Below are 7,401 nucleotides of genomic sequence, written 5' to 3' on the forward strand. Positions count from 1 at the left end.
TTGGAATGCGAATGGTTCTGTTAAAACACATTTCATGCCCAAAAAGATGGCAAAAATGCCCTTAGTTTGCTCAATGTTAAGGCTACTTCAGAGGTATTTTGATCCTTTCACTGAAGTGGATAGACGGTGCACTTTAATCTTTGAACCATAGAGGGTTATATGCTTATTTTAAACATCTGAGCGTAGACAACACATGGAGTAAACCATCTAAATATAATTGGTGATATTCTCATACAATGTTGTAAATGATTTTTTACATAAAACAGAGTACTTGTTTTAAATGCTATGGAAAACAAAATGGAAAAAATGTTGCAACTTCAAAAGAAACAATTTCATTTGGATAATGCTGTAAAACAACATATATATACACAATCCTCGTTTTAAATGATGCAATTGGGAGTTTCTAAACCCACCACACACCCGCCATGTTCATCTCTACACCTATATCCACAAATTTTCCTTCGTAACATACAAGATATACAATGCATATAGTGAGTATAGAGAGAAAATAAGCGAGTGTATTTAGAAGCTCCAATGCATTCTTTTCATAAATGCAGCCTTTGCTTCTCCAAAACCTGCTGCTGCTGGTGATAGTCACTGCAATGTATGTACCCTCCCCCCCCAAAAAAAAAATGGAGTAAATTCTTGAGTTTTTATTTATTTATTTATGGGTATCTAGAATTATGGTTCAACAATAATAATAATATACATTCACAAAAAGATCTTACACAAGTTGTATTGAGATTTATCATTTTTAAATACTGTGTTCATTAGTGACCTCCTAATTATAATGTCATTGACACTGAGCTGCTATGGCATCTAATTGTTAACAGGGAAGTTACTTCCAAAAGGATTAAGATCAAGAAGAAATGATTAATGTTCCTATTTTGGTTTGCTGAATTAACTTTTTAGTTTATTCATATGCATCAGTGGTTTCTAGATTAATTTGTGTTTTTATTTTTCAAGTTAGAAATTTTTTGGAGAGATGCAAAATATGGTCCAAGAATTAAAGAACTTAGTTTTTTAAGCTTTTTCATTTTTTAATATATGTAAGCGCAGTTAATTTTTTTTTATTTAATTCTTTTGTATATACTTTTGAATATTTAATTTTCATTTATGAAATATATGACGTTATTCTATTCAATATGTGGTTATGATTCAAAATATAGTATATAGTGTGTATTACATTCTTCAAATGTGCATACAAAAATAATATTGATTATTTTTCAAATATGTCAAACCCTTTTTTTATTACAGATTTTATTAGTTATTGAAAAATCTAGAAATCCCCTAGATGTTGATTTGTGATGATGTATCAATTTTAAGCAGAATATAACAATCCCAATCAAACAATCAAGACAAAGAAACACAACGATTTAACGTGGAAAAAACCACAGTTGGACACCTCCAACTGTGATAAAAAAACCACGGGCAACAGCCACAAGAACAATCCACTAAGAAGAATTAAAGGAATTACACAGGTATACTCTCAATTACCTAGCGAATCCACAACGCCTAATTGAACCAACCTCTATGTGCCTCTTCCAACCCCATCTTCACCACGGAATTGTCTTTCTGATGAGCCACTCCGGATTCCACCAAAGCTTCAGGCTCGAATTCTTCAGAATCCACAACTGAAGAATAACTCTCTCTTTTGTGTATAACAAACAAACCTTTGATGTACTCTCTTTAGATCATGAGTTGAATACTCAATAAAAACATCAAAGAAAACTCCCAAAGTATCCCCAGATATAAACCCTAGAAACCAAAAAGAAGATCTGGAGAAGTTCTACTAAAATCTAACCCAACACGCGAATTTATAGAATCTGTCCCGCGATCTCCGCTCGAGCTCAACACAGCCCGCTCGAGCGGACTGACCAAAACTGCGTGCGAACAAACTGAGATGCGCTCGAGCGTAGGAGAATCCGCTCGAGCGTAAAATCACACCTTCCAGTATTTTTACAGGCGACTGCAGAGATGCTGAGAGCTTCCAATCCACGCTCGAGCGCCTATTCCTCCGCTCGAGCGGACAGGCCAAAACTGGAAAATCTGGAAAAATAAAACATGATCGAACAGGCAACTTTGAATGCATTTTTGCATTTTGCTTCGGGGGCGCTGCCCCTCGACCCCGCCGTGGCGCTGCCCCAGACCCGCCAAGGGGCGCTGCCCCCTGGACCCCCGCGAGCTGACCGGGCAGCTCGATCCCCGTCATAATCAGCGAAGTGGCAATCTTGAAAGCTTTATCAACACAAACTTCTCTGAAAGGCTTGATTCGGGTTGGATTCGCATCTAAACACTCAAAGTCTCACTGAAATAAAAATGCGAATAAAATTACAACTCAAAGGAGTTTTGTCAAACGGGATTGCCAAGAAATAAAACCTAACAATCTCCCCCTTTGGCAATGCCGTGACAAAACACACCTAACAAATAAAATCCTAAACACCCCAACCCATTACAGCCAACAAAAGCCAACTTCTTTTTTCAAGGTCTTGATCTGCAAAATAGTTATTAGTGCCACAATCTCCAAAACAACTATTAGTCCCACAATAGTATATGAAAAAGCAATAGACATATGACACGATTATCTTGAAACATGAGATGGAAAACATGAATAGATGAAAACTAAGACTCATGAACAACAACTCTCAAACAACAAAAGCAAGATCATAAACCCCACAAGCAATGATATGACGATGTAAAAACCATGAACATACAAGAAGGGCAAATAGTGTATAGCAACATGCAAAACATATAGTCAATCTCCCTTATCAGATATAACAAAGTGTTCATGCTAAACAACTCTTGCAATGAAAAACCAAATTCCCTTACCAACCCAAATCAAGATAGACCAAACTCCCCCTCACTAAAAGCAACCACAAACACTGAAAAACAGTGAACAAGAAGAAAACGACAAAAAAAAAATATGGTTGAGCAAGCAAGGAATTTCTGATTTGTACCTTAAAACACATAAGATTATCCAAGAAGTACCATTACAAGAAAACACAATGTGTACAGTCTGTAAAAAATTCCTCATGAAAGAAAGTGATGCATCATGTGAAAAGCATAGATCCCATGATAGAAGTGTGTGTGTGAAACTTGGAGTTCGACAAATACTAGATTCAATCCTAGTAGTGATATGAAAGCCGGACCTCTGACAAGAGAATCTTAAGCACGACAAAGGAAAGTCAAACCACTAGGAATCAAGGGGTATTTGGTGAGTAAAGGCGGAGGCTCCCCCTCAATCAATGAATCTTTTTCCTTTTTTTTTTTTTTTTTCACACACTTTTTCTTTTCTTTCTTTTTCACATTTTTTTCTTTTCTTTCTTGTGCTTATTTTTCCTTTTTCTTTTCCTTTTTTTTCTTTTTCTTTTGCACAATCATTGGTGGCTGACACGCTCAAGAGTATGGAAACCGAACCAGAGAAGCATGGATATAATAATGATGGCCTGGTTGGTGACTCTGAGGTAGCCTTTTCCTCATGGCTAGATTGCAAAGAATTAAGGGGAAAGCCATGGAGATGCAAAAAGATGGTAGGTGGTTAAGAGACTCAACATCACCCATGATATGCTAGTATAGGTCAATTCCTCTAGAAACACAAAAGATCAATGACAGAAGTCCATAAAAAAAAATAATCACTAGGGCGGATGACTCCAGAATTTGCTAATCCAAGAATGTGTACAGAATGAGACATACTAATCAAAGAACACACACTCCAAAACGAGTAATGACCACAGAAAGCACACACATATTAACATGTAATGGATTTTCTCATCAATTCCAATATGTACCAAGGACCACTCAAAAATTTCAAGCTTGCAAAACCATACTAAGAAAATCTTTTTGGGATTTTTTTTTTTTTTCAATTTTTTTTTTTTTTTTTTTTCTTAACCAAAGCAAGATAAAAAACAAACAAGCACACATTAAAAGACCTGAAAAAAAAACACACAAAAATCCAAAAACTAAAACAAATAAACAAATTAACACAAATCAAGTTTTCTCACCCAAATCTTTTTGGTCTTAACAAAATCAGGTCTAGCGGTCTTGGTAAGAGTCGTGGTGTAGTGAACACCCTCATGAATCTTGGTATTCTGCCTGGACATGTAAGGTTGTCTCCTAACCCAAAAAGTATTCGAATTTCTACCCTTTTGTGACACTCTCCCATGCAACTTATAACAGTAGGGGCGAATATGACCATGCATACCACAATGATGACAAATAAAAACAGGGTGTACCTTCTTTTCTTTTACCTTACCAACTCTAGGAAGTTTGAGAAGTCCTTTCTCTTGTTGAATCTTTTGTCCCCCCTTTCCTTGAGTTCTTGTATCATGAGAAGTTGAAGCACTCTGTTTTTGCTCTTTCTTACCACCAAAGCCAATGCCACTCTTGTCACAACTTGTTTGTTGAGACCCAATGATATCCTCCAAGGTCTTTGATCCTTTGTTCCAAAGACCAATTGTAGCCATAGCACACTTGAGCTCTTCCTCTTTCTTGATCATTAGTTCTTCCAAAGCAACTTGTGACATCTCGAGAGATTCAATCTTTTCTTCATACATGGCATGGGTTTGCAGTAGCTCATTCCTCTCTGTCTCACAAGTCAACAGTTTTGTACAAAGAACTTGTCGATCATCAGCTACCTTGATGGCATTAATCCTGGCCTCGGAAATCTCCTCCTTAAGTTTGACATTCTCACATTCACATTCTTTGAGTTTCTTTGTGAGTTTGTCATTCAATTTGAATAACTTAAGAGACTCCTGATACAACTTTTCATAGGCTTGCTCAAGCTCTTCATGATCGCTCTCCGAGGATTCATTATCAGTGATATTCTCAATTGACCTCTTTGGAGAATCTGTTTGTCCTTCAGCTTCAGAAGCCGCCATGAAAGCAAGAAATTGTTTATGACCCTCTTCGCCTTGACCTTCATTGTCACTTTCATCTTCATCAGATTCAGATTCATCATCCCAAGTGATGGCAAGGGCTTTCTTCTTCTTCAAACGAGTGGGGCATTCTTGAGCAAAATGGCCAAATCCTTGGCATTCATAGCATTGGAGTCTTTCAGAGTTTCCTTGTATCATTCCTTTCTCCTTCTTGGCTATAGAATTAATTTTGAGTTTATCTTTGCCTTTAGATTTATGAGAATGAGTAGATTCCAAAAGATTAGGATTCTTTTTCAAAAAAGATTTTTTAAATTGTTTAACAAAAGCAGCCATAATCTTGGAATCTATATCACAATCCTCATCAGAATCCTCTCTAACTTTATGAGCACTACTAAAAGCAATATCTTTTTGTTTCTTTTTGAAATTCCTATGTGCTTCATAAGTTTGAAGGTTTCCAACCAACTGATCCAGCTTGAGGTTGTCAACATCTTGAGCCTCCTCAATAGCCGTAACTTTTGGTTGGAACCGATCGGGCAAGGATCTCAAAATTTTTCCCACAACTTTGGATTCTGGAATTTTTTCACCTAAATTGAAGCTGGAATTTACAATGTCACTCAACTTCGCATAAAATTCATCAAAGGTCTCACTATCTTTCATTGAAAGGTTTTCGAAACTAGATGTGAGCCTTTGAAGTTTTGAGCGTTTAACAGAAGGAGTGCCCTCATGAATAGTTTGTAAGATATCCCAAGCCTCTTTTGCGACTTCACAATTACAAATACGACTAAATTCTTCAGGTGTGACAGCGCAAAAGAGAGAATTGATAGCTTTACTATTCCAGCTACTATTTTGGTAATCAGTTGTGTCCCACTGATCAATTGGTTTGGGGATTGTAACTCCATCAACAGTAATTGTTGGTTCAGTCCACCCATTCATGACGGATTGCCAAACTTTTTCATCAATAGATTTTAAAAAAGATCTCATCCGAGCTTTCCAAAAAGGATAATTGGATCCGTCAAGTAGGGGTGGTCGAACCATAGAATTTCCTTCACGAATTGTATCCATTATCACAAATCAAACAAGATCTCGTTCTAAAAGAAAATATTTTTTTTTTTTAAAAAAAATAGAACGACCTGCTCTGATACCAATTGAAAAATCTAGAAATCCCCTAGATGTTGATTTGTGATGATGTATCAATTTTAAGCAGAATATAACAATCCCAATCAAACAATCAAGACAAAGAAACACAACGATTTAACGTGGAAAAAACCACAGTTGGACACCTCCAACTGTGATAAAAAAACCACGGGCAACAGCCACAAGAACAATCCACTAAGAAGAATTAAAGGAATTACACAGGTATACTCTCAATTACCTAGCGAATCCACAACGCCTAATTGAACCAACCTCTATGTGCCTCTTCCAACCCCATCTTCACCACGGAATTGTCTTTCTGATGAGCCACTCCGGATTCCACCAAAGCTTCAGGCTCGAATTCTTCAGAATCCACAACTGAAGAATAACTCTCTCTTTTGTGTATAACAAACAAACCTTTGATGTACTCTCTTTAGATCATGAGTTGAATACTCAATAAAAACATCAAAGAAAACTCCCAAAGTATCCCCAGATATAAACCCTAGAAACCAAAAAGAAGATCTGGAGAAGTTCTACTAAAATCTAACCCAACACGCGAATTTATAGAATCTGTCCCGCGATCTCCGCTCGAGCTCAACACAGCCCGCTCGAGCGGACTGACCAAAACTGCGTGCGAACAAACTGAGATGCGCTCGAGCGTAGGAGAATCCGCTCGAGCGTAAAATCACACCTTCCAGTATTTTTACAGGCGACTGCAGAGATGCTGAGAGCTTCCAATCCACGCTCGAGCGCCTATTCCTCCGCTCGAGCGGACAGGCCAAAACTGGAAAATCTGGAAAAATAAAACATGATCGAACAGGCAACTTTGAATGCATTTTTGCATTTTGCTTCGGGGGCGCTGCCCCTCGACCCCGCCGTGGCGCTGCCCCAGACCCGCCAAGGGGCGCTGCCCCCTGGACCCCCGCGAGCTGACCGGGCAGCTCGATCCCCGTCATAATCAGCGAAGTGGCAATCTTGAAAGCTTTATCAACACAAACTTCTCTGAAAGGCTTGATTCGGGTTGGATTCGCATCTAAACACTCAAAGTCTCACTGAAATAAAAATGCGAATAAAATTACAAGTCAAAGGAGTTTTGTCAAACGGGATTGCCAAGAAATAAAACCTAACAGTTATTAATCACACTTAAAAGGTGTGATCTAAATGTTATTAATCACACTTAAAAAGTGTTATTAAAAATGACCCTTTTTAATCACACTTCCAAAGATCACACTTAAAAGGTGTGATCTAAATGTTATTAATTACACTTAAAAAGTGTTAATCACACTTCCAAAGATCACACTTAAAAGGTGTGATCTAAATATTTTTAATCACACTTAAAAGCTGTGATCTAAATATTTTTAATCACACTTAAAAGGTGTGATCTAAATGTTATTAA

This window comes from Camellia sinensis, chromosome 7 (assembly GCF_055761805.1).
Source record: "Camellia sinensis isolate YWXY chromosome 7, ASM5576180v1, whole genome shotgun sequence".
Lineage (NCBI taxonomy): Eukaryota > Viridiplantae > Streptophyta > Magnoliopsida > Ericales > Theaceae > Camellia > Camellia sinensis.